The sequence below is a fragment of the Salmo salar genome, chromosome ssa26 (genome assembly GCF_905237065.1).
Source record: "Salmo salar chromosome ssa26, Ssal_v3.1, whole genome shotgun sequence".
Taxonomy (NCBI): domain Eukaryota; kingdom Metazoa; phylum Chordata; class Actinopteri; order Salmoniformes; family Salmonidae; genus Salmo; species Salmo salar.
Genome location: NC_059467.1, coordinates 19,862,501 through 19,889,147, shown reverse-complemented (window position 1 = coordinate 19,889,147; position 26,647 = coordinate 19,862,501). Strand labels below are relative to the sequence as shown.

General features: G+C 48.1%; 1 protein-coding gene across 7 annotated transcripts in view; it reads left to right on the top strand.

Annotated features, from left to right (window-relative positions):
- LOC106587324 (zinc finger homeobox protein 3) overlaps positions 1 to 26,647 on the top strand; it is a 411,964-nt gene that overhangs the window by 257,097 nt on the left and 128,220 nt on the right. The window lies entirely within an intron of this gene.

Here is a 26,647-nt window from a genome sequence, read left to right as displayed (position 1 = left end):
TGGCTAATACTTACTCACAAGGATTCCTAAATCATTGCTAAGAATAATGAAAATGACTGCAATTTCTACTGGCCATTGTTTTCAGGCTGGTTGTATTGGTGCTAGCCAGGTACCAAGCTAAAGATAGCTACCCCAGAAGTTGCGGTAGAACAAATTATGCTTTATTACCAACGCGGTATTGAAAACACATCGTTCGTGGCTGGTGTTTGCAGACTTTTTTGTACAGCTTTGACAGTGCTACTGTATATTTTTTGACATGCAAAGACCCAAACGGCGTTCCATAGTGTGTATGTCGCAAAGCTAATAGCAGTGACGCTATTACTGTGTAACTCCGGTAAGGCAACATCTGAAAAATAGAGCACTAGGTAGTGTGTACCGGCGCTCGACCTGTCTGCGAATGCTAACATCACCCACGACAAAGAATGGTTGATTGTCAAGGGCAATGAATTCCATTATCTTGTCTTTAATGGATTTTGCCTTTGAGTTGTCTCGCTGAAATGTTCTTACTCTTTCAAATGACTACTTGACTTGTTGACTACTCGATCCACACAGCAGACATTGTGGGCTAGGTTAGGAACGCTGTGTTGCACGTGTAGCGCAAAATTTTACGTGGCGTCATTATGTCATGTACCTACGTTATATAGGTATGCACGTCATCTTTGACATCGGTTTTGCACATCGGCGTTAAACTAAAATTTCGGCCGACACCGATGTTGGCATTTTTAGCTAATATTGTCCGATTCCGATATGTTCACCGATAGATTGTGCATCCCTAATAATAATAATACATGGGACTTAAATAGTGCTTTTCAACAACCCAAAGTCGCATTACAATTGTAGAAATGAAAAAGAAAACAACAAAAAACTCTCAAAACAAAACATCAGACTGAACAAAATCATGAGTAAAGAGAGGGGTGGGCTCAAATAAGGGTTTAGGGTAAGGGGTAGGATAAGGGGTAGGGTAAGGGTTTAGGGTAAGGGGTAGGATAAGGGGTAGGGTAAGGGTTTAGGGTAAGGGGTAGGATAAGGGGTAGGGTGGGGGTTTAGGGTAAGGGGTAGTGTAAGGGTTTAGGGTAAGGGGTAGGGTAAAGGGTAGCATAAGGGTTTAGGGTAAGGGGTAGGGTAGGGAAGGGGTAGGGAAAGGGTTTAGGGTAAGGGGTAGGGTAAGTGTAGGGGGTAGGGTGTAGGGTAAGGGGAAGGGTTTAGGGGAAGGGGAAGGGGAAGGGTTTAGGAGGAGGGTAAGGGGTAGGGTAAGGGTTTAGGGTAAGGGGTAGGGTAAGGGGTAGGGTAAGGGTTTAGGGTAAGGGGTAGGGTAAGGGGTAGGGTAAGGGTTTAGGGTAAGGGGTAGGGTAAGGGTTTAGGGTAAGGGGGAGGGTAAGGGTTTAGGGTAAGGGGGAGGGTAAGGGTTTAGGGTAAGGGTTAGGGTTTAGGGTAAGGGGGAGGGTAAGGGTTTAGGGTAAGGGTTTAGGGGAAGGGGGAGGGTAAGGGGTAGGGTAAGGGGTAGGGTAAGGGTTTAGGGTAAGGGTTTAGGGTAAGGGGTAGGGTAAGGGTTTAGGGTAAGGGGTAGGGTAAGGGTTTAGGGTAAGGGGGAGAGTAAGGGTTTAGGGTAAGGGGTAGGGTAAGGGTTTAGGGGAAGGGGAGGGTAAGGGTTTAGGGTAAGGGGTAGGGTAAGGGTTTAGGGTAAGGGTTTAGGGTAAGGGGTAGGGTAAGGGGTAGGGTAAGGGTTTAGGGTAAGGGGTAGGGTAAGGGTTTAGGGTAAGGGTTTAGGGTAAGGGGTAGGGTAAGGGTTTAGGGTAAGGGGAGGGTAAGGGGTAGGGTAAGGGTTTAGGGTAAGGGGAGGGTAAGGGTTTAGGGTAAGGGGGAGGGTAAGGGTTTAGGGTAAGGGGGAGGGTAAGGGTTTAGGGTAAGGGGGGGTTAGGGTAAGGGGTAGGGTAAGGGTTTAGGGTAAGGGTTTAGGGTAAGGGGGAGGGTAAGGGTTTAGGGTAAGGGGGAGGGTAAGGGTTTAGGGTAAGGGGGAGGGTAAGGGGTAGGGTAAGGGTTTAGGGTAAGGGGGTAGGGTAAGGGGTAGGGTAAGGGGGTAGGGTAAGGGTTTAGGGTAAGGGTTTAGGGTAAGGGGGAGGGTAAGGGTTTAGGGTAAGGGGGAGGGTAAGGGTTTAGGGTAAGGGGTAGGGTAAGGGGTAGGGTAAGGGTTTAGGGTAAGGGTTTAGGGTAAGGGGGAGGGTAAAGGTTTAGGGTAAGGGGAGGGTAAGGGTAGGGGGGTAAGGGGTAGGGTAAGGGTTTAGGGTAAGGGTTTAGGGTAAGGGGTAGGGTAAGGGGTAGGGTAAGGGGTAGGGTAAGGGGTAGGGTAAGGGTTTAGGGTAAGGGTTTAGGGTAAGGGGGAGGGTAAGGGTTTAGGGTAAGGGGGAGGGTAAGGGTTTAGGGTAAGGGGTAGGGTAAGGGGTAGGGTAAGGGTTTAGGGTAAGGGGTAGGGTTAGGGTTAGGGTTAGGGTTAGGTACTGCTCAGTATGGTGAAGAGAGGAGTGTCTCTAACTCATGTCTCTCTCCCAGTCCTATCTGAGGGTGGGGTCAGGTATCAGGTGTAGCTTTTCCCTGTTTAGATTAATGAGATCTTTACAGTTCTTACTGACTATCTCACGCTGCATGGACCCCCCCCCCCCCCTTAATTCTAAACAAACATCTGAACTGCTGAAAATAGCCGACGGGCCGTTTCCTGGATGTCATGGTGGTGCTAACTGGTGCCTGAACAATCCTTCCCTCTGTTTCCGAGGCGGAATGCGATATCCGAGGCATGGTGTAGGAACTACATTCAGGACTTCACAGTGTGGGGAGACCCGACTCCAGCAGATTTATCTTTAACAGTTCCGTTGGGAAAGCAGAGACTGTAAACAGATAATGGTGCTCAAGCAGAATGGACCGGAAGTGGGAGGTCTCGTTAGACCAGACCTTTAGCTGGGGCGCTCTGGGTGCCAATCTTAGGAAAGTTGTGTGGGAGTTAGTTAGTGGGCGTTTTTTGCTTTAATGTCACTGTTCAATAGGATTCCAGCCTCAGCCTTGCCAATGGAGAGCACTGTACACAATTAGCTGAACTGGACAGGGCCAACAGTTGGTTTTTTAGCTGCCACTAGTAATACTGTCAAAACCGATTGAGTAGCTGCTTTCATAATGTGTGTGGATGTAGTGACTATGTCTGCAGTGAAATGCCCCTCATATTTATTTTCTAGCCTAAAATATTCCTTTTGTCACACACTGGCCCTCACTCTATCTTTTTCTCTCTCTTACACACACACACACACACACACACACACACACACACACACACACACACACACACACACACACACACACACACACACACACACGTGTCTATAATTTATGGCTGCCGGGTCCTTGATCAATTGATAGCAAGGAATCCTTTGGTAAATAGAGTTTTAGACACATTGCCAATAGACCTGGGCTATTGATTGGAGTGTAAATTAAAAACTTAATCAGGTCTCTGAGATAAGATTTATCTCCGCCCCAAGCAAATTACAGGGCTGACTGGGAGACAGGGAGTCAGGCAAAGAGCACTGCCCCCTCAGAGGGTGCCAGAGCTGGGGACAAACAGCCAGGCTGCAGACTCCCCTCTGATGCTCCTCCCTCCCGCTGCCTATTGAACCAAGTTCAAGTCTTTCTCTTGATCTCCTTCCGTGGCACATTCATCTCTCCCTTCCTCCTCCCTTCTTCCATGACTGTAGACACCAGGGTATCTTTAGCATGCTGGAATAATGCATGTACATTTCACTGCCAGTGTTTTCTGAAGATAGAAAACGACTTAGAGAAACACAATCAATGTTTTTCTGGTTAGCAGTCGTTGCCTCTCTTTCCAAATTCCCTCTCTAAAACACCCATTTCCTGTCTTAGATTAAATATGTAAATCCTTAAACCAGGCTTTATTTCTTCAATAATGTTCTCATCTTGGTGAGGTCATTTTACGCCACAGTAAATGAACGCACCTTCATACACGCTACCAGCCCACCCATCCACACATACTGTGTGTGGTCTATCCTTTATATCTATTAACACAATCCTTTGGATTGCACATTGATTGGATAATAGACTTTTACACTAATTGCTGAGGGAAATGTTCTCTCTCTACCTGCCTTCATTATTAGTATTGGGAAATGGGTATATATTCAAAATATCTCCCTAGGTATCATTTCATCTGGGGAAGGAATGAGAGCGCTCTAGTCCTTTTTTGACCCCAGACAGAGAAAGGAGGAGTGTGACTGTTCAGAGCAGACATCACAGATAAGACACGTTCACTAAGGAGACGTGGATCAAGATTTACAGATCTTTTTTTCATTCATTAAAACACATTTTTCTCAGTGATTAGTTGCTCTCCGGGATTAGAGCGCTGCCATTATCTCTCTGAGGATGGGCATCATGTACATCAGCCAGTAGAATGATATTAAACCTGAGAGAGAGAGCGCTGATATAGAGACCCACTCGTTTAAAAGGCCACCGGTGTCCATCAGCAGGCAACCAACAAATAAAGAGAGGGATGGAACCTGGCATGAAGGAAGAGCAGGAAAAGGGCGAGGAAGAGGCTCAGAGGGATGGTCTCAGGTGCCCATCACACCTACACAGATCTGTTCTGTTAGTGCAGTGAGCATAGTGTGGTGTGAATGGTTTAGTGATAGAGGTCCTATAAGAGCCAAAATGGAGTCTGTGGGTAGATAATGGTGGAGGTGTCGTGGCCACCCTCTCTCTCCGCTCTCTCGCTGGGTATAGGAGGAGGCTGAGGGAGTCAGTAATAGGCTCCTTGTCTGATAAGCCCTGAAAATACTCGTTTAGTTAGTGAAAGTGCAGGGGGATCCTGGCCTGATAAACCCGTTGTTTCCCTCTGTAATACCCAACAGCTAAAATCAATAGGCGGGATAATTCTGCCGCTAGTCTCCGTTCTCCTTTATCTTCAGCTTTCCTCAACCTGTGTACATGGAGGGTAGGGGTTAGCTAGTGTGTGCTTGGATGTATGGCTGTGCCCGTGTCTATCCGTTTATAGTTGGTTATGGTGGTGGCATTGATGTCATTAGTCCACTAACACCCAATATTGGCCTCGTTCCATTGACCTTAAATGGCCTATATCTCTGTCTTTCCCTCTTCTATGTGTTTTAAGGCCTTACTAAAGTGTGCTAGTTTCCCCTCCTCTCTGCACTCTGTTTCCCATACGCCTCTGGAGAAGTGCCAACTGACCAGCCACAGACTAGGAGGGTAAGGTAAGGGGTTGATGAGCTGGGTCTAGCTTCCTGGGGAGGGTGCAGCGGGAGCTGGGAACAGCTCTCAGGTCAGATGGAGGGGTGTGTACATCTGAGAGGAGGAAGTCCCTGTCAGCACTTTTTCCCCGACACAGGTGTTGGTTTGGGCTCTCACACAGTCAGGGCACAGTCAGAACCTCTCACACACACACAGACAGGTAGGAGAGGAGATCATTAAGATGGGAGATAGTTACAGGTCAGGACCTGGGTGTTGGAGGGGTCAGGATGAGGACCTGCCATATGGTCAGTAGTGCTTAGTCACTACACTTAGGGATGCCAAGCCAGGTGAGTGTGTAGTATTCAGCCCTCAGATATTGGGTAGTGTAGTCCTCCACTCCCAGAACCAATATGGCCGATCATCTCACCTCCCCATTTCCCCCACAGGGCTGTGTTATCACCCTCTGCCATTCTCTCTCTCTCTCTCTCTCTCTCTCTCTCTCTCTCTCTCTCTCTGAGTTAGTTTCAGTGTAATCTCTATGTCCGTCAGACTGGGAGGGTAAAATATGGCCCCAGGTATTAGCAGGCAGGGAGGTTAACCCGTGACACTGTTACCCAAAGTGCAGTGTATTAAAAAGCAGTCAGGGCCCCAGATCACAGTATATCACAGGGGAAAGGCAGCGATAAGGCCTGCCTGCCCACCCGCAGATCAATGAAGGTTACTGACATCATATCACAAAGTGAAAGTGAGTGCTGCACCCCCAGCTATTTATCAGCTGTGAATCAGATGGGGTGGAGGTGTGGGAGAGAGGGGGGTAGAGACAGGACAACACTCTCCGCTGCTGGGGGCTCAGTCCCCTCCGCTCCTCTCCTCCCTCATTCCTGCTTCCTCCCACGTCTGCTGTGGCTCCCTGATGGCGGAGAGATGGAGGGAGGGATGGATGACGAGAGGGATAGAGGGAGAGACGGCTGAATGACCCAGATGGAGCCAGAGGGATTGACATTGACGGCTTCCTCTGATACCTCAGCATGGCCAAGCTGTGCACTGACATGATTTCCCTCTTTCTCTCTCGCCATTTCTCTCCCTCCCCTACTGTGTCAATACAAGTCACTCTGTTTGGGGTTTGGAGAGATATTTCCAAAGCCCTTATTTAGCTATCGAATGGCAGAATTTTTAATAGAGTATTTTGATCATTGCTGTAGATATTGAGCTCAGGTCCCTGTAATCTCACACCGCCATAGAGGCGGCAACACAACTATGGAACTTATTTTGTTATGGTTTAGGATGTCACGAGAGGGGGTTTTACAGGATCTATTTGCCGAATCTATATGATCAGATAGATTGGTGACCTCGGACCCTGGTGCCTCTGACCCTTCATCTCTGACCCTCTTCTCTGTTTGTGTCTTTGTCTCCCATGTCCTCTGCTTGCATTATATACTAGGAGAATACATTAGCATAAAGTCCCCCTTCCTCACACACACTCCCTCACCTTTTACTGTGTGAGAGTGTGTGTGTGTGTGTGTGTCTGGTATTCAACCATTCCGTTGTGTGTGTGTTTGTGTATACCCTTGTGTGTGTGTGTGTCTGTATGCGTTCATGCTTACAAGTAGTGTATGAGTTCCATTTATCAGCTGCCTGGGGCACAATGTGGAGGATTTCCCCCAATGGGTTAGTGTGTAACTGCTCTGTCAATACATGCTTGTCAAGGCTGGGGAGAGCGCAGGGAAAAAAGGCCCCTCACTCCAACGCACTGAAGCCACTTATTGAGCAGCCAATAGCTATTTACCTCCTGACAGAGGCAGGCTGAGAGGGACCCAGCCCGGACAGGGAGACTCGGCAGTTCAGTCCCTGCTCTCAGGGCCTCTTTGCTGGGACAGCCTGCTCTGAAACAGGCCCGTTCAGGGCCAGGAACCAGAACCAGTGGGCCAGGACCTCTACAGAGCGGAGGAAGAGAAGGAGGAGGGGTGTGTGTTAGACTGTTATTGTGAAGCAGGTTGTCTCCTCAGTCAGAGCTCCTGGTCTTTGCAGGCCCTGGCTTTGTCTCCAGCCTGCTGCTGTAAAGCCCTACTTCCTCTCTGGAATCTCTATGTTGACAGAGAGCATCTGGGCTCTGGGAGAGCTTCCAGCCCGCTGGTCCTCCAGTCTCCACACACTACTGCTTCCAGTGTGGAGTTCCCCTCGAGGTACTCCTCACTCCCTGGGCTTGATTCTGATGTCTGTTGGCCTGTGTCTGCACCCTATGCTCCCACCCCCCTCCCCCCTCCTCCCTCCTTCTATCCATCCAGACACCTAAAGCTGTTGCTTTTTATCAATGGGTGTTTTGATGGGTGTTTCTTTTAAGCTCCCCTACTTTGATTTGACAAAGAAAAGAATGTTGTCAAGGAGTTGTTCTTCTCCTCCTCTCCTTTTGTTTTCGTAGAACTTCTCGCTCTGGTGAAATTCCCCCTCTCTGTGGATCTGTGTAGCTCGGCGCTGGGGTTTGGGCTGCATGTCAGGACACGTCGTGTGGACACGTCGTGTGTACCTGAGTTACAGGGGGAGAGTTAACCCCTGCCATGCCACAGTACACTGAGGCTGACTCCTCCTGACACCTCCTAACACACAGGGAGACAACCCCATAGCAGAGAGCTGGAGCAGGATACAAAATAAAATCAAGGAACATAATTACCCCCCGTCGTCCCCCCCCCTCAGCTGCAGAGGTTCCCTCTCCCTGCCAAATCCGTAATGTATTTTATGTTTATTAAGTTGAAATGAGACGTTAATTCCACACAAAAAAAGTCATGCTAGAGCAGCATCTTAAGATGGCCCGCTGTTAAAGAACAGCTGTCCAAACACAGAGAGGGGGGAAAAGAACAAGAAAAACACATTATATAAACGTTTGACAACAGTTGCTCTGTAATCTGGTATTACTTCCACAAGCAAAGGAGAGGCCGGAGTCGGGCCAAAGTGAACTTGGATACTGTTGTGTCAGGAGGGAGCCGAATGCTTTCTAGAGGTTAGCCCAAGATGTGAGGGGCTACAGACTCATCTTAATCCGGGAGGCTTGTGCTTAATCGCTTTTGATGTGCATGTGAACACAAGCAGGTTCAGAATTCCAGCCCTCGCCATGTCAAGTTCAGAGGGCTAGGACCAGGCTGGGGAGGGGGCTAGGACCAGGCTGGGGAGGGGGCTAGGACCAGGCTGGGGAGGGGCTAGGACCAGGCTGGGGAGGGGGCTAGGACCAGGCTGGGGAGGGGGCTAGGACCAGGCTGGGGAGGGGGCTAGGACCAAGCTGGGGAGGGGCTAGGACCAGGCTGGGGAGGGGGCTAGGACCAGGCTGGGGAGGGGCTAGGACCAGGCTGGGGAGGGGAGGGGGCTAGGACCAGGCTGGGGAGGGGGCTAGGCTCAGCCTGGGGAGGGGCTGGGACCAGGCTGGGGAGGGGGCTAGGACAAGGCTGGGGAGGGGGCTAGGACCAGGCTGGGGAGGGGGCTAGGGGAGGGTTATATGTCCAGACTGAATCACTTCCGGCTGTGATTGGGAGTCCCATAGGGCGGCGCACAATTGGCCCAGTGTCGTCCAGGTTTGGCTGGGGTAGGCCGTCATTGTAAATAATAATTTGTTCTTAACTGACTGGCCTAGTTAAATAAAGGTTCAATAAAAAAATCTAAAACATATTAGGAGGGGTTGATGAGAGACAGTGGGAGTGGCTTCAGTTTACACTAATTGGCTGGCAGGCTTGTCTATACTGCCTGAGGCAAGAGGAGTCTCCCCCCCCCATGTCTCCCTCCGTCTCCTGACCCAGATCATGGGAAGGTGATGGTGTGTACAGTATGTCAGTATGTGAGCTGGCAGGTTTTCATTTAATATTTTTTCAAATGTTGTATTTTTTTTTACCCCTTTTTCTCCCCAATTTCATGGAATCCAATTGGTAGTTACAGTCTTGTCCCATCACTGCAACTCTCGTACAGATTCGGGACAGGTGAAGGTCGAGAGCCATGCGTCCTCCGAAACACAACCCAACCAAGCCGCACTGCTTCTTGACACAGCGCCCGCTTAACCCGGAAGCCAGCCACACCAATGTGTCGGCAAAAACACCGTACACCTGGCGACTGTGTCAGAATGCATTGCACCCGGCCCACCACAGGAGTCGCTAGTGCGCGATGGGACAAGAACATCCCTGCCGGCTAAACCAGACAACGCTGGGCCAATTGTGCACCGCACCATGGGTCTCCTGGTCACGGCTGGCTGCAACAGAACCTGGACTCGAACCAGGATCTCTAGTGGCACAGCTAGCACTGTGATGCAGTGCCTTAGACCACTGCACCACTCATGAGGCCCCTGAGCTGCCAGGTTTTTAAGGGGAATTCCAGTGAAAGAGAGAGGTGAAGTGAACAGAGAATGGTCTGTCTCCTGGGCCTGTCGTGGCCATGGGGGACATCATACCATTCTCCTGTAGAGCTGTGTCTAGTCTGTCTGTTAGAAAGTCATGTACTCAGTAGAGGACTGTAGTCTGGCGTGCAGGCCTCCTCCATGGAGCAGGAACACCATCTGCCTCTAGTTGTCTGGTTCTGTGGTTAGGACCTTGTTGTTGTGGACGTGTAAAAGAGGCTGGCCAGAGACTTGCTGTCCAGCCCATAGCAGACTCGGGAGGTTGGTGGGTTGGCTCAGAGGGATTGGCCAGTCCTGTGCAGCCAGGCACTTTTCAAGAGTGATTGAGCACAAAGATGGAGGGAGGGAGGGAGGGAGAGAGAGAGGGGGGGTAGGCTTGGAGAGAGCGCGAGAGAGAGAGAGAGAGAGAGAGAGAGAGAGAGAGAGAGAGAGAGAGAGAGGAGTGTGGGGAGGAAGAAGGGGGGAAGGATTAACAAGTAAGGAGAAGTCATGACTTGGCAAGGGTGATTGTAGTACACAGACACACACAGACACACACACACACACACACACACACACACACACACACACACACACACACACACACACACACACACACACACACACACACACCTCCTCTGGGTTGGCACATAGACATGCAGGCTATGCCAGTGCAGGGCTGTGGCGTATGGATCACGCGTGCACTCCTTCCTCTGTCTTCTCAGTCAGCGTGCCGTGGAGCGGCTTCAGGTGCGGTTACCGTTGGCAGCAGATCTCCAGGCCTAGGGCAATAAACAGGGGAGTAGGCAGGAGGCCAGATGCAACTCTACAAACTTTTAACCTCTCCCTCAACTAATCCCTTCCTACACTAGCAACTCTCTCTTGTTCTTTCTTCTTATTCTCTCTCCTTCATCCCCGCTCTTAATTTCTCCTCCCACACCCTCCTCTCCTCTCTCCCTCTCTCTCTCCCTTAGTCCCCCTCTCCTTTTAAGTGAAGTCAGTGAGCTGACCTTTAAATAAGGGCTGGAACACTACAGCTGTTACCAACTTCAAAAGGCCGCTCGTTCAGAGTGGAGCCCGAACGGGGGTGGAGGGAATAATGTGCCTATTAAAACTTACTTAAAGCCCCTTTTACTCCTGTGGCTCTCTGGGCCTAGCTAGTCTGGCTACGGACAGGCCAGCCATGTCTCCGCTTCAGCCCAGCCCAGCTATGTCTAGCAGAAGAAAGAGAGACAACACAAAGATAGTGTTCACGTTGTTCACTCTCTCTCTCTCTCTCTCTCTCCGATGTATGTTATCTTCCCACGATGCAGTGCTCTAACAGAGAGGTCAGCTCAGAGACGCCTTCGCGCCCACTGGTTGTTTCATCAGCAGGTCACTTCACTGCTCTGCAAATGGGGCCTCACACATAACTGATTATCCACTACTGATTAGCTCACTGCTGGCACCATAGTAAGGCCCTTTGTAGGCGTTAAAAAATATTTCACTTGGAAGAAGGTGGTTTAACCTGTCTGGGAACGTGGGGCGCTTGAAGAAGGTGGTTTAACCTGTCTGGGAACGTGGGACGCTTGAAGAAGGTGGTTTAACCTGTCTGGGAACGTGGGACGCTTGAAGAAGGTGGTTTAACCTGTCTGGGAACGTGGGACGCTTGAAGAAGGTGGTTTAACCTGTCTGGGAACGTGGGACGCTTGAAGAAGGTGGTTTAACCTGTCTGGGAACGTGGGACGCTTGAAGAAGGTGGTTTAACCTGTCTGGGAACGTGGGACGCTTGAAGAAGGTGGTTTAACCTGTCTGGGAACGTGGGACGCTTGAAGAAGGTGGCTTAACCTGTCTGGGAACGTGGGACGCTTGAAGAAGGTGGCTTAACCTGTCTGGGAACGTGGGACGCTTGAAGAAGGTGGTTTAACCTGTCTGGGAACGTGGGACGCTTGAAGAAGGTGGCTTAACCTGTCTGGGAACGTGGGACGCTTGAAGAAGGTGGCTTAACCTGTCTGGGAACGTGGGACGCTTGAAGAAGGTGGCTTAACCTGTCTGGGAACGTGGGACGCTTGAAGAAGGTGGCTTAACCTGTCTGGGAACGTGGGACGCTTGCGTCCCACCCTAGTCAACAGCCAGTGGAATCGCGTCGCGCGAAATACAAAACCTCATAAATGCTATAACTTCAATTTCTCAAACATATGACTATTTTACACCATTTTATAGATACACCTCTCCTGAATCGAACCACGTTGTCCGATTTCAAAAAGGCTTTACAGCAAAAGCAAAACATTAGATTATGTTAGGAGAGTACCCTGCCAAAAAAAATCACACTGCCATTTTCAAAGCAACTAGCATGCATCACAAATACCCAAAACACAGCTAAATGCAGCACTAACCTTTGATGATCTTCATCAGATGACACTCCTAGGACATTATGTTATACAATACATGCATTTTTTGTTCGATAAAGTTCATATTTATATATACTGCTAAAAATAATAAAGGGAACACTTAAACAACACATCCAAGATCTGAATGAATGAAATAATCTTATTAAATACTTTTTTCTTTACATATTTGAATGTGCTGACAACAAAATCACACAAAAATAACCAATGGAAATCCAATTTATCAACCCATGGAGGTCTGGATTTGTAGTCACACTCAAAATTAAAGTGGAAAACCACACTACAGGCTGATCCAACTTTGATGTAATGTCCTTAAAACAAGTCAAAATGAGGCTCAGTAGTGTGTGTGGCCTCCACGTGCCTGTATGACCTCCCTACAACACCTGGGCATGCTCCTGATGAGGTGGCGGATGGTCTCCTGAGGGATCTCCTCCCAGACCTGGACTAAAGCATCCGCCAACTCCTGGACAGTCTGTGGTGCAACGTGGCGTTGGTGGATGGAGCGAGACATGATGTCCCAGATCTGCTCAATTGGATTCAGGTCTGGGGAATGGGCGGGCCGGTCCATAGCATCAATGCCTTCCTCTTGCAGGAACTGCTGACACACTCCATTCACATGAGGTCTAGCATTGTCTTGCGTTAGGAGGAACCCAGGGCCAACCGCACCAGCATATGGTCTCACAAGGGGTCTGAGGATCTCATCTCGGTACCTAATGGCAGTCAGGCTACCTCTGGCGAGCACATGGAGGGCTGTGCGGCCCCCCAAAACAATGCCACCCCACACCATGACTGACCCACCGCCAAACCGGTCATGCTGGAGGATGTTGCAGGCAGCAGAACGTTCTCCACGGCGTCTCCAGACTCTGTCACGTCTGTCACGTGCTCAGTGTGAACCTGCTTTCATCTGTGAAGAGCACAGGGCGCCAGTGGCGAATTTGCCAATCTTGGTGTTCTCTGGCAAATGCCAAACATCCTGCATGGTGTTGGGCTGTAAGCACAACCCCCACCTGTGGACGTCGGGCCCTCATACCACCCTCATGGAGTCTGTTTCTGACCGTTTGAGCAGACACATGCGCATTTGTGGCCTGCTGGAGGTCATTTTGCAGGGCTCTGGCAGTGCTCCTCCTGCTCCTCCTTGCACAAAGGCGGAGGTAGCGGTCCTGCTGCTGGGTTGTTGCCCTCCTACGGCCTCCTCCACGTCTCCTGATGTGCTGGCCTGTCTCCTGGTAGCGCCTCCATGCTCTGGACACTACGCTGACAGACACAGCAAACCTTCTTGCCACAGCTCGCATTGATGTGCCATCCTGGATGAGCTGCACTACCTGAGCCACTTGTGTGGGTTGTAGACTCCGTCTCATGCTACCACTAGAGTGAAAGCACCGCCAGCATTCAAAAGTGACCAAAACATCAGCCAGGAAGCATAGGAACTGAGAAGTGGTCTGTGGTCCCCACCTGCAGAACCACTCCTTTATTGGGGGTGTCTTGCTAATTTCCTATCATTTCCACCTGTTGTCTATTCCATTTGCACAACAGCATGTGAAATTTATTGTCAATCAGTGTTGCTTCCTAAGTGGACAGTTTGATTTCACAGAAGTGTGATTGACTTGGAGTTACATTGTGTTGTTTAGTGTTCCCTTTATTTTTTTGAGCAGTGTATAAAAACAGCAGTTTACATTGGCTCGTGACTTTCAGAAAATATTTTCCCTCAAATGCTTTCAGTGAAGCAGCGCTACAATTTACAAAATTACTATTCGAAAACATTGTTAAAATGTAATATTGTCATTCAAAGAATTATAGATTAACATCTCGTGAATGCAACTGCATTAAAAATAACTTTACTGGGAAATCACACTTTGCAATAAACGACGTGGTATGCTCAGAAAAATAGGCTAGGCGATACATGTTAGCGCCATCTTGGAACCATCTAAAATCAAATATACTATTGTAAATATTCCCTTACCTTTGATTATCTTCATCAGAAGGCACTTCCAGGATTCCCAGGTCCACAACAAATGTAGTTTTGTTCGAAAAAGTTAATAATTTATGTCCCAATAGTTCCTTCTTGTTAGCGCGTTCCGAAGGCTACTCATAATGTACTGAAGCGCCCGAGACTTGTCGTCACGAATGTGCAAAAAATATATATTTACGTTCGTTCAAACATGTCAAACGTTGTATAACATAAATCTTTAGGGCCTTTTTCAACCAGAGCTTCAATAATATTCAAGGCGGACGATTGCATTGTCTTACTAAACGTTTCGGAACAAAAGGGTTCCCATGGGCGCCCGCGTCATAGTAGTAATGGCCCTCCCCCTGTGACCAACTTCCCAAGCCTCTCTTTGGGTCAGTTTCTACCATAGAAAACTCAAACCACTTTGTATAGACTGTTGACATCTAGTGGAAGCCTTAGGAAGTGCTAAATGATTAATAAGTCCGTGTGTTTCAATGGCAAAGGCTTTGAAGTGATTCCACACATCAGATTTCCACTTCCTGTTAGGATTTGTCTCAGGGTTTTGACTGCCATATGAGTTCTGTTATACTCACAGACACCATTCAAACAGTTTTAGAAACTTTAGAGTGTTTTCTATCCAAATCTACTAATTATATGCATATTCTAGTTACTGGGCAGGAGTAGTAACCAGATTAAATCGGGTACGTTTTTTTATCCGGCCGTGCAAATACTGCCCCCTATCCCCAACAGTTTAATGTAACATTTTAATCAAAGCATGGTCGGTGTTTCAGTGTATGGTATGTACCAAGGTTGAATATGAAGGAATGTGTGATGCAGTATGAATGAATGTGTGATGCAGTATGAATGAATGTGTGAATCAGTATGAATGAATGTGTGATGCAGTATGAAGGAATGTGTGATGCAGTATGAAGGAATGTGTGATGCAGTATGAATGAATGTGTGATGCAGTATGAATGAATGTGTGATGCAGTATGAATGAATGTGTGATGCAGTATGAATGAATGTGTGATGCAGTATGAGTGAATGTGTGATGCAGTATGAATGAATGTGTGATGCAGTATGAATGAATGTGTGATGCAGTATGAATGAATGTGTGATGCAGTATGAAGAAATGTGTGATGCAGTATGAATGAATGTGTGATGCAGTATGAATGAATGTGTGATGCAGTATGAAGGAATGTGTGATGCAGTATTAATGAATGTGTGATGCAGTATGAAGGAATGTGTGATGCAGTATGAAGGAATGTGTGATGCAGTATGAATGAATGTGTGATGCAGTATGAAGGAATGTGTGATGCAGTATGAATGAATGTGTGATGCAGTATGAATGAATGTGTGATGCAGTATGAAGGAATGTGTGATGCAGTATGAAGGAATGTGTGATGCAGTATGAGGGAATGTGTGATGCAGTATGAAGGAATGTGTGATGCAGTATGAATGAATGTGTGATGCAGTATGAATGAATGTGTGATGCAGTATGAAGAAATGTGTGATGCAGTATGAATGAATGTGTGATGCAGTATGAATGAATGTGTGATGCAGTATGAATGAATGTGTGATGCAGTATTAATGAATGTGTGATGCAGTATGAAGGAATGTGTGATGCAGTATGAAGGAATGTGTGATGCAGTATGAATGAATGTGTGATGCAGTATGAAGGAATGTGTGATGCAGTATGAATGAATGTGTGATGCAGTATGAATGAATGTGTGATGCAGTATGAAGGAATGTGTGATGCAGTATGAAGGAATGTGTGATGCAGTATGAAGGAATGTGTGATGCAGTATGAAGGAATGTGTGATGCAGTATGAATGAATGTGTGATGCAGTATGAATGAATGTGTGATGCAGTATGAATGAATGTGTGATGCAGTATGAATGAATGTGTGATGCAGTATGAAGGAATGTGTGATGCAGTATGAATGAATGTGTGATGCAGTATGAAGGAATGTGTGATGCAGTATGAATGAATGTGTGATGCAGTATGAATGAATGTGTGATGCAGTATGAATGAATGTGTGATGCAGTATGAATGAATGTGTGATGCAGTATGAAGAAATGTGTGATGCAGTATGAATGAATGTGTGATGCAGTATGAATGAATGTGTGATGCAGTATGAATGAATGTGTGATGCAGTATTAATGAATGTGTGATGCAGTATGAAGGAATGTGTGATGCAGTATGAAGGAATGTGTGATGCAGTATGAATGAATGTGTGATGCAGTATGAAGGAATGTGTGATGCAGTATGAATGAATGTGTGATGCAGTATGAAGGAATGTGTGATGCAGTATGAATGAATGTGTGATGCAGTATGAAGGAATGTGTGATGCAGTATGAAGGAATGTGTGATGCAGTATGAAGGAATGTGTGATGCAGTATGAAGGAATGTGTGATGCAGTATGAAGGAATGTGTGATGCAGTATGAATGAATGTGTGATGCAGTATGAATGAATGTGTGATGCAGTATGAATGAATGTGTGATGCAGTATGAATGAATGTGTGATGCAGTATGAAGGAATGTGTGATGCAGTATGAATGAATGTGTGATGCAGTATGAAGGAATGTGTGATGCAGTATGAATGAATGTGTGATGCAGTATGAATGAATGTGTGATGCAGTATGAATGAATGTGTGATGCAGTATGAATGAATGTGTGATGTGAGCAGGTTCCATGGAAAAGGTTTTGCACCGTCCATCTCCATGGAACATATCATCGAGCTGCTGAGAACAGAAACAGCCAGGTCTGAATCACATATGAATCACCTTCAACTCTGATATTTCTGGAGCCTGAAAAAAATTGTTCTCCATTTTATCCAAACACATCCAACACTTCTCCATTACATAAAGACATGAGTCCAGTTACAAACTTTATGGCATTATTACTACTCAATCCTCCCCCTCCTCCCTCTTCTCTCTCTTTCTCTCCCTTGGAGAGCTGAGCAGCCCCAGTGGACTGCACGGTCTTCTCTTCCTTAATACGAATGCCAAGCCATATCAGAGCCCTCCTTCCCCTCCTTCCTCCCCTCCCTTCGACTGGGCTTCATCACGCACGGGGAACATAGTAAAGTAAACTATGAGAGAGGGGCCTATAACTCGCACACTGCAGCCTTATTTCTGTAGATGAGCTACGGCTCAGAGAGGCCCATTCTGGGATGCACATTTTCACTCCGACTAAAACACTTAAAAGTCAGCAGCACAGAGAAGAAAAAAACAGCAAACTTTAAAGGCGCATTATGCACACAGTCTGTCTGTGGAGAGGTTAAACTGAGAGCACGTTCTTTCTGTCCCCCCCCCCCCCCCACCTTGCCTCTTGCCCCTTGCCCCCCGCCCCTCGCCCCTCTTGGCCTTCTCAGAACACGAGCAGCTGATATAAATATAAGTAACAAAACAAGATCAGGGGACAGCAGAGGTGGAACTGCTCAATGAATTCATTTTGCACCCAAATTAATAGAAACCCACTCCGTTGTGGATGTGTGAAGCTTATCGTTTGAATCAGGGCTGATTTGTGCAGAGATTTAATGCTGGTATAAATAGGAATAGACTGCTTCTTGTGAACTTGAGGAGAGTCGTGTACCATTCATCTAGGACACTAACTCATTCCTATGCAACTACTCTTTTAGTTAACCACATGCTTTGAGCCTAGCTTGAGTTAGACAATAGTAGGTAGTTAGTCATTATAATGTGTCCATTTTGTCACCTATTTCCACTAAACCTTGTTTCGGGGGCGGCAGGTAGCCTAGTGGTTAGAGCGTTTGCTTGCAACCAAAAGGTTACAAGATCGAATCCCTGAGCTGACAAGGTAAAAATCTGTCGTTATGCCCCTGAACAAGGCAGTTAACCCACTGTTCCTAGGCCATCATTGAAAATAAGAATTTGTTCTTAACTGACTTGCCTAGTTAAATAAAGGTAAGAAAAATAAAAATGTAAAACTTGTTTCATGATGTAAGTGTTAAGGTGTACTAGTATTTAGGTATGTGGATGCGTGCATATTTATGTCACACCAATAATTATTCGCCACAGTAAGGTTCTGTCGTCTCTCTGGTCCACGCTAAGCTGTCATTATGAACATGGCTGTCCAGCCTCCTCCCTGTCTCTCTGACTCTGTGCTGCTGACACTGTCTTCCTCAGCTCTCAATGCTTAATTACAGATCTCACAATGATGATGTCATGGCTGTGGCGTCTCCTGACACTCTCGGGCCCATGGACAGGGCTGGTCTGGGTTGTCCCCTTCCATAGCCTCTGTAGGTTTACCCTTGACTCCCCCCTCTTTTGTCTCACCCCTATCCCTCCTCTAACCGCCCTACAGGGCCTCTTGTATCAGATTCATTGTCTTACGACTGGTATCCTTCTATACCATCTCCCCCTACTATACCTTTTCCCCTTTTACCCATTCTCTCTTACCCCAGGTGTCCCCCTCTCTCTCCTAGTGTTCCTCATGCCCCCCCCCCTGATGTTCAGTGTGCGCCTGGGATCCTATGTGATTATTTGTTCTGTGGACGTGGTTATTTAACTTCCCTGCTGAACAAGTAGATAAGGAGCTCTACAACTGTTTTGACAAGAATGGACTTGTGCCAAAAAAGAGGGAGAAAAAAGTGTGTGTGTCTCTCGGTCTTGTTAACCGCATCATTTCCCACCATCCTCTCTGGGTTTGGAATGTTTACAGGTTACACACTGTTGAGATGTAAATGTATATAAAATGGCGAGGAAAGATGTTGATTTCTTCTTGTTGGTGGAAGTGTTTGAATTGTGTCGTCGGACCAGACGGTGAGGAAGAGGTAGACTGCATTCCTGGGTGACTGAACAGAGTGAATGAACAGTGCTAAGAAACGGATGTATACAGGCACTTGAATTCCTCCCGCAACACCTGAGAGGTGAGGTAGATGGTGACTGCAGGCCAAGAGAATGTTGATTGCAAATCTGTGTGGATGTGATGTCTCCTGCTGCACTCTTCCACCTGGGGAATGTGTTACCTAATGGGCCACCAAACTGCCCTTAGACCACATCTCTTATCCTAGATATTAGATGACCCTGCTGGAAAAGAAAAGCGCAAAAAAAGAGGAATCCATCATGAGGAATAAGACCTGTGTAGAAAAACAGGATTGAAGCCGTTTTTCTTTTTCTGAGGAAAATAATGGTTGGTAATGTTATCTTGTTCACAGTTACAAGAATCCTGCGCGCCGAGTCTATGGGTTTCGAGTTTCTAATATGTATATAAAGTTTCACTGCACAATGGATCTTTTGTGTAGTGCAAACTGAACCCCCCCCACCCCTTGTAAAATAAATGCATTCATGTGCTTGTGGGGCTGCGAGGAATCAGGTTTCTGCTATCTTTGTGTTCCGTGTCGTCACTCGCCCCCACATCTCGCACAGGCAGGCGCTCTGCCAGTGCCGCTTCCAGCCACGGATTAGGGAGAATCCGGGAAACAACGGGGTCCTGACAAAATGGCAGCATGACAGGTAACCGAAGTTGCACAGGGGAGAGAGGAGGCAGACAATAATTACAGAGCTTTTTGTTTTCTGGGCACTTTTAGCTGGCTACTTAAGTGCCTGATCCCAAATCTGTGCCTTGTAATTACAGTAGTGGGCCCCATTAGGGCAGAGGTCTTGGGGGGGATTATGCTCCTTCTCTTCTTTCCTTTGTGTGTGTGTATATGGGTTTGAGAGAGAGTGTGTAGTGTAGTGTGTGTAGGTGTGTGAATGCAGGCACATTTGTGTCCGTGGTGTCATTGTGGTGTCTATCTAGCTCGCTGGTCAGGCTCCAAGCTTCCACTCACAGTGATACAGTCTATTCACTTCCTGGTCATGATGAGGCTGTGTAGCTCTGCTCTGAGCATGTGTGTGCAGTACAGCAGGGAGCCCCTCTCTTCCTGCGTCACACAGTCACAGAGCCAGGCAGAGGAGGAGGGAGAGATGGGCCTCCCCCAGACTGATCCCCCTGTGTCCACACAGACACAGACCCAGCTCACACACTCAGTCTGATATGAGCCACTCTGACTACTGCCACTGTTTCTCTTCCCTTATTCCTTCCTCCTCATTTCGCTTCCCTTCTCTATCTTCCTCCTCCACCTCCCTCCCTCCCTCCCTCCCTCCCTCCCTCCCTCCCTCCCTCCCTCCCTCCCTCCCTCCCTCCCTCCCTCCCTCCCTCCCTCCCTCCCTCCCTCCCTCCCTCCCTCCCTCCATCTTTCTTTCTTTCTTTCTTTCCCTCTCTCTTTCTCCTTCCCCCACTCTCTGCTCTCTCCTCCTCCTCCTCCTCTCCCTCTCCGTGCTGATGTGGGGAGATTTGTGGTGATTATGACAGGGCTGTCACAGTGATGAGCGGGCGGTGTGGCGTGTGTCATGTCGACTTGATGGGCCCTTTTGGTGTCACGTCTGTGGAGACGGGGCGGCGCCCGGGCAGGGCCGGAACAGAGCCACCAGATTAATGGAGGAGCGCCAGCAAGGCTTCTTATGGAAGGATTTGTAGTCAGCCAGAGATCAGGGGGCAAAGCCTGGCATTGTCTTCAGCACATTAAAGGAGCAAGCAGCGGGCATGAGTAGGCAAACAAACAAGACAGAGGGACTAAACCACTGGGCACCAAATGTGGGTCGGCTGAAAATGACACATCGCTGCCTCCACCCTCTGGGCTCGGGACAGTAACATGGGCTGTCATGCTGTGTGAGATCCATCCCAACCAGCCAACATGAGATAGATCCTGCCTCTTTAAGCTGCTAGCTTTCTTAATAGATTCTTAAGCACTGGCTTTAGTGCATGTTAAACCAGGATTACCCAATCAATTATGGCCTGTACCAACTAGGATTACTTAAAACACTACATTTTTCTTGTTTAGAGGCTAAAAGCAGGGCAAACTAAGGGAGCGGCGCTGCTGTTGCTAAGAAGAGCAGTCTACCAGGGGTCACAGTGACCCCAAACATGGGGTGCCACGAGGCGGGGACAACTCTCCAGCGGCATAATGGGTAGTGGACGGTCCAGATGGCTGCACATCAGCTCATCTGAAGATTTGTAGAGCCCAAAACTTTAGCATACTTAAGAGCTGGGAAAAGGGAAAATGGGAGAAATGTTTACTTAGAGGACACAAAATGACACACACTTTTGGTTTGACACAGAGGACTCCAGTGACATGGATCCTAGTCGTTGTGAAGAAAGAAGTCAGGTACTGGCTGCATGTTTAAGGTGCTGCCAGGCCATGAGAAGCTGTGTGAATGGTTGGAGTGTTTTGAGAGGGTGTGGAGAGCTGTGGGGTTGAAAGGGAAAAGTAATAAATATACATGGTCATAAGCTCTTCATCCATCTTGTCTTTCACTGAAGAACAGAGTGAGCTGGGCTGGAGCTAACCTTCCTGCAACCTGATATGGGAGGTGTGTGAGTGTATGTGTGTGTATCTTTGTAAGTGTGTGTGTGTGTGCGCGCGTGTGCGTGCTTGCGTGTGTGTATAGCTTCAATCCGGATCCACCCCAGCTCTGAGAATACACTCCCGGCCTCTCACTGAACTCTGCTTATGTTTACATTTTAATCGCAATTAACAGCTGTAGCCTGCTGTGCAATGCCTAGCTAGCAAGTATGGACATATACTTGCCAAACCAGATTTCTCTGCTCAAGTGTGTCTGTGTGTTTGTTTGCACTCTCCAGTGTGAACTACCACACACTCTTTACATTCTGCTAGCGCTAACACACTGAAGCCCTGTGTAGTCCTATAGTCCTAAGGTGGCTTAATATTGCCTCACTAGCTGTCTGTCATGTTAGGTCCTCTGTTTCCCATCACAGAGTGTTAGACCCTGGTCTGTAGTGAAGAGTCCCCTTTAGAGAGGCTGTGCTGGGCCTCAAAGGCCTGGATGTCATCTTAACCTCTTCAGAGGGGTCAGTCCCTTTAAAGAGACAGAGCTCAAGACCATGGAAGAATCCTGCTAGACCTCTCTCACAACTCTACCTCCCTCACATTCCCTCACTCGTTCACCTTTCCCCACATTGTCAGTCAGTGGCGAGTGACTGGTGACTAACAGGCCTCTCCTGAGAAGTCAGCTGTCTTTAAGGAATTAAAGAGTGATCTGTCTTTAAGGAAATAAAGACTTGCCCGGCACTCAGTCAGGCCTAATAGGAATGTGTTATTGATGCTGGAGGTGGATGGAGCTGGGGCCCGGGCCGGTGAGTAGGCTGTGTCAGGAGGTGAAAGGTGGTGAAAGGGACTGGACCCCTCCACACGGTCCACTGTAGAGGGACAAAGGCCAGGCAGACAGGCCAGGTGTCCTGTTACCCTGTTGGGGCTGAGTGAGGACTGAGGCTGAGCCTGTGTTTATAAAACATTTATACATACGCATATAGGGTATTGTATTATTTCTCTGTGTTCATAATTACTGAGGTTCATTTGATCTGAACTGGAATGCTGTTGAATGGTACTGTAGTTTCCCTTACACAGTTGTCAGTTTTTATCAAGTGAAAAGAGAGAGCCAAAAGGAAAGAAAAAATCCCAACAGAATTCAAAACTAAACACAAAATGTGACTGTGTTTGTCCCCATTTTTAAATGAATCCTACTTAATTAAGAAGCAATGAGAGGCCACAGATAGCATTCCTTAATTAGCTTAAGCTGGCTGTTGTAACCAGACCCAGTGCATTAATGACAACACAGGCCCTGTGAAAAGCATCATTGTTCTCCAGATAATTGTCCTTTTAGTTAACGCGCCCAGGAAAAGGCTGGCCTTGTTAGGGGAGTTGGCTGGGGCTGTGGACAGCCGGAGGGGAGGCAGGGATGGGACTGGGACTGGAACTGGCCCTGTGCCCGTCGTGACAAGCCCACTTGTGCCCTCTGCTGAAATCCCCTTGGCATGCAGTGGAATTAGCCTTCCCTGGGGTGAGGCAGGGGGGGCTTAATTATATACCCTGCATCTTAATGAATGAAGAGGGATCAATAAAATAAGGCAGATGTATGCAAACAGCATGCTGATTATGCTGCCTAATGACGCCTCGTGTTGCTGGCAGAAGAGACCTGGGAGGAGAGGGGGAAGGAGAAGGGGGGAAGTCAAGGTGCCAAAACCAGAGATGTGAATGAGTATGCAAAGAAATCTATTTGAACAATGTCAATATTCTAGTGTAAATGTTTACCTACCTAGAAACAATGGATGTGAGAGGTGTTTGGCCTCTGAACTTACAGTGTTTCATTAGCAAGTTAGTTCCTGGATCAGATCTTATCTGGCTGGAGTTTTATATTTCTCTGGCAGAAAGGGGAGAAGCACAGTGAATGTCAGGACAGAGAGACAGAGATAGAGATAGATGGGGGTTGTAAGGGACAAAAGGGTTGGGGTGTACAGGGGTGGAGGTGGGTGTAAGGGGGTGTAGGGCAGGGTGGGGAGGCTGGTTGGTTTGGTTCACCTGTTTGGAGCTCGGCCTGCACCTCTGAGGTCTCCATTGTATCATGCCAGCCAGAGCTGTTAGAAACTCTATACCTGCCTTTAAGCAGAGAGGGAGGGCAGCCAAGAATGAACTGCTGCTTCATCCTGGCAGCCAACGACCATGCTGTCTGCCTCCATTCATGGTGAACATGAGAGGGGAGGGAGGGAGGGAGTGCTGCTGATGAGTCCCTCTAAACCTCGAAAGGAGGGAAAAAGGTGGATTAGTTGAGGGAGGAATTATGCATCTTTGTCTGGGGGCTCGGTGTATCTGGTCAGGTTCTGCCAGGAAGAAAGACAGTGTTCTGAAGTAAAATAGATAAAACACACGTCTGCACTTCCTCATAGAGAGAGGGGGTGGCTGGGCTGGCGTTGGGGAGCGGTGTCTGATTACACAACGTTTCACATTTTAGCACCACTCTCTCTTTTTGCTTTGTCTATGTAAAACTCTCTGTTACAAAACGACATTTAAGGGTGTTTTGTCCTCTTGTCTTTGAAGATGCCTGGAAAGAGCACCACTGGCCCATGGCCTGACGCTAGCAGCAGTCTGCTATAGCTACAGAGACTAGCTATATCATCAGATGTTTGTCAGTGGGAGTGGAGAAAATCCCAGATTTGTGACAGGATGGCCATCCACTGTCTGATAGACAGCAAGGTTGACTTTGTCAGGCGCATTACAGTAATGAAACAGAAACTGGCTCCACCTCCAGCCAATGACAGCCTCCCTCTACGTAATGCATCAGATGCTTTATAGCACCTGTGTCCGAGCAGGCTGAGGGTTTGATTACGCACCCCTGCAGCCTCCCCCTCACAGTGAAACCCTAGCACACCTCCAGAGGCCAGGACAGTCCAAGGAGAGACCAGAGAACAGGTGGTGACCCCGTGCGGCCCAGGAGTATATTATTGACCAGGGTCCAGTGGCAGGATTGATTGCTTTATTGTATTGCCATGAACCTTAGTGGCCGGAGACCTCTGGTTAACCCTGGCCTGGCCGCAGCGCCACAGTGACCCTCACCTTAGCTAAAGAGTTATGTGGCTTTGACCTGATCCCTGATTGGGAAGGGGTTGACCTGCCCAGCCAGACGGTGGCCTGAGTGGACAGCTAATGTTGCGTACTCCTCATCTCTTCTCCCTGTGTCAGGCCAGCCTGCTGGGCAATTTAGAGGCTGGGGGTTGGCCGGTGCCGCCCTGCCACAGGACTGACCATGTGCCCTGAATCCAGACCCTCCAGACCCCAGAGATGACCTGGCGCTGTTCATCATGTCAGCAGAATGGGAGAGGGATCGAGACCAGGGACAAAATGATCATTCATCTCCACCAAATTACACCAAAAACGCTGCATAATCAATACATCTTCATCACCCGTCCTCACCTCAGCTCTAATGGTCAAGCAGACGGCCGGGGCTCTCTCTTAGTGAAGGGGATTTATTGTCCTTACATCAAGCCATGGTGCTAAAAAGGCCATTTATCATGAAATATGGACGAGATGGGGTATAGAGACACAGCTTCACTGTGGCTTCACTAAGCCCAGTAGAACTGAACCCCACGCCCTCTCTGTTACATTCAACCACAGGCAAATGAGCTGCAGGCCTAGTTTTATGAAGGTAGAGGCCATAGTGGCTAACCTCTCACCCCACATACAAGGAAAGATGGGAGGCTGCACAGGGGGTGCTCCTCTTGCTTAAATACAGCCTCCCTCCTTTCCCCCTTCTCTGTCTCACCCCTTATCTGAGAGACAGACAGGTTCTCCTGCTATAGCTCCATTCTTTTAGCTGTCAGTCCCTGCTCCTCATCAAGGGGCTCCAGACAAGCACAGCAGAAGGATAAAACATGCACTAAACAAGCTTGGTAAACAGTTGTTTCTGCTACATGTCTCCCCCCCTCTCTCTCTACCTTTATTCCCTACCTTTGTTGTATTTGTTAGTTTCTTCAGTGGCAGCTTCCCAAGGTTTCCATCAAAGGGACGTCGAGAGAGAGAAGGATGAAGGCTTAAATGTTTGACTTACGGAGTCTTATTTTAACGATCTGAGAGACATCTGATCCCAGCTCCTCTACTGTACCTGCAAACAGCAACATGGCTCTTTCTCTCTCCCCTGCTTGCAATGCAGATGTTTAGCTGTTTTATTCTCCCTGATAAACGGGAGGCAGGGATGGCAAGCGGAGAAGGGGGCTGTTTGAAGTGGATCCTCTAGTCCTCTTCAAAGACAGATTTGAAGGCCACATCTCCTCTGTAGAGGGGGATCTCCTCAGAGCTTGGCCCGGGTTCTGGAAAGGCTCTGCTTGTTGATGCGCTTCATCCAGCTTTGCTGCTTTTCCCAACGGGAACGTCCAGAAGGCCCCAGAGAGTTGAACAGTCACCTCTGTCCATAATCAGCCTTTATCAATCCCACTTCAGGCTATATATTGACCAGGCCTATTTACTGACCACTATATTTGGATCATTAAGGAGATTTCTCTATCATCGTGTAGGAGCACGTTGTTTTCTTCTATTGTTTTCATCAGTTTCCAGATGATGGTACAGAAGTTATATGACGGCAGAGCCTCTGAATGAAAGTGGGTGATGGAGGCCCAGCTCCCTGTAATGTAATGGCTGTGCCCAGGAAGTGTGTGTGTAAGTGGTGTGTCTGTGTGGAGGCCAGCCTGGATCCTGAGACAGCAGGCAGGAGGAAGGAGGCAGGAGGTAGGGTGTTTTGTTTTTACAGGCGCTCCCCACATACCTGCCCATAGAGGGGAATGCACCGCTGCCACGCCCACGCAACGCAACTGCAGGCGCTATCAACTGCTAATTACCAATAATCATATAGTGGTGGCAGGATAAACAGGTGTTACCTATGTGCTCTGAGTGTCAAAACACCCTCCAACTCCCCACCACATCTTTCTCTCAAAGTACAAGAACAGAACTTCACAGCATAGCGTATTAAAGAAGCACGCAATAGGCATTAAGCTGCTCTCTGTAAGAGCCTATCGTTTTTGATGTCTCTGCAGAAAGCACCTCTCTCCCTCCCTCTTGCTCCCTCACTCCCTCTGTTCCAATTAACACTCAGCCCCCATTACATTGATTGGGAGGGGTGTAGTATTGGATAGGTGAGCCATGAACACATTGATCACATTGACCGGACATGTGAACCATGAGAAATGGAAAATGTTGAGCTGGAGCTTTCTTTCCTAGCAGTAGAGTGTTGAGAAAGTGCAAGCGGAGCGAATGCTGCTGCTGGTAGCCGTTGAGTGTGTGTGTGTAGGTGGTAGACTGGGCGTGGGTGGGTGTGTGTGTCGTTGTGACAGGGCTCGGTACAGGGGCTTTCATGTGGTTTCAGGGGGCTAATAGAGTGA